Genomic DNA, 1,691 nt, shown 5'->3' with positions numbered 1-1,691 from the left:
GCACGAAAACACACTTGTGACCCGACCCACCCGAAAAGACTATCGTACCGTGTACGACAAGCGACGTATCGTCTATGACGAAACCACAGGGCTGCCTGTAGACATGAAACTGAATCGACATGGACCCCTACAGAAAAAATCGGATCGAAATCTGACCAATCCGAAGCCTGGGTTGTCGACCAATCAGAGGCCTCGCTCGGGCCATGGTGGGCTCTGATTGGTCGAACCGAGGTTGTGCTTTCTCTCTCACGCTACAAGCCTAACCCTATGGAAAAGAAACACAAGGGTCGGTCCAGTTTGGGAAAAAATTGAGACTCAGACCAGACATCGGAATGGACCAATCAGAAAGCAGGACCTCCGTGGCTTTTAATACGACCGACGCTCTCCGGTCATCACTTTTCACTGAACGGACCAAGCAACAACATCGTCCCTCTGATTGATGTTCCTCACGTTGTGTTGGTTGTTGGCGTTTTATTTGGAAGAAACACGTGTTTGGAGAGAGTACCATCAAGTGTTGACACACCTCCGTGAAGACTTGGAAAGAAACAACAACAACGAACAGAACATCCGGACAACATCATGTCGATCATCATGTCGAAATGGTTGAATGACAAGATACGAAGCGACATGAGTGGCCAAGGAAGCAGTGGAGATGGGAGCGGTGAAATGACTGCTGAACTGTGGGGTTAAGTGTACGACTTGATGTGTTTAAAGATGAAGACTGACGACGCGTACGCCAAGTTACGTGCGAAGGGCGACGACATGATGTGCGAACAGATACGTTCAAAGATGAGGAAGCTGACTGAACCCCAGAAAGGAGCATCGAAGAAGACGATAAAGAAGATCCAGAAGAAAAAGACAAGCAAACCCACAGCAGTTGTTGTCCCCACAGCAGCAGCAGCACCAATCACCACCACAGCGCCAGTCACCACCACCACAGCAGCAACAGCAACAACAGCAGCAGCGACAACAGACATCGACACGCTGGGGACATCCTTTTTGAAACCTGCAACACCTGCAATGCCTGCAAAAAGACGATCACGGAAGAAATTATCTCTGAAGATCTCTCCTCAAGACCAGCTGTAAGTACCCTGCTCTTCTTTGTCTCAGTCATTCTTGATGTGATGTTGATGTTGATGATGATGTCGATGTTGATGATGACTATACCTATTCATATGATGAATGGACTCTGTCCTATGATTGACCGGACCCCTGATGTCAGTTCAGCCCAGTCCGTGCTAGAACAGTGGTGGGAACAAACCCCTTGGGAGCCCACCTATTCACCGAATGCCCCTGTGACGATGGCGACGGGTGACCTTGATGATAATGAAGCGCTCAAGCTGGTCACTCTCCCTTCCATGGATCTGGACACGCTCCCACTGTTTGAGGCTTCTTGGTCACCAGCATCACCGGAAGATGTTCATGTCTACTCCTCAGGTATGCCCATGGTTTGCGACGATGATGATGATGACAACGTTGACCTGGATCCTTATGGAGAAGCTCAACTCACTCCCCTACAACGCGAATGTCGTGTTTGCCGACACAACAACATGTTAAGATACATCAGTTGCAACAGCGGACAAGTGATGTGTCATGTCTGTTGTCTTGAGCTCATAGACTGTACTTGTATGTTGACCTATGACAAGTATGATGACATGCCTATCACATCTGAGGATCACATCTTATGGTGA

General features: G+C 48.6%; 1 pseudogene; it reads left to right on the top strand.

Moving 5' to 3' along the window:
* Positions 1 to 591: 591 nt before the first annotated feature.
* LOC139444779 (uncharacterized) lies at positions 592 to 1,691 on the top strand (annotated as a pseudogene).

Source organism: Haliotis cracherodii, unplaced genomic scaffold (genome assembly GCF_022045235.1).
Source record: "Haliotis cracherodii isolate W230 unplaced genomic scaffold, xgHalCrac1.p SCAF_6, whole genome shotgun sequence".
NCBI lineage: Eukaryota > Metazoa > Mollusca > Gastropoda > Lepetellida > Haliotidae > Haliotis > Haliotis cracherodii.
This window is presented reverse-complemented; position numbering and strand designations above follow the sequence as displayed.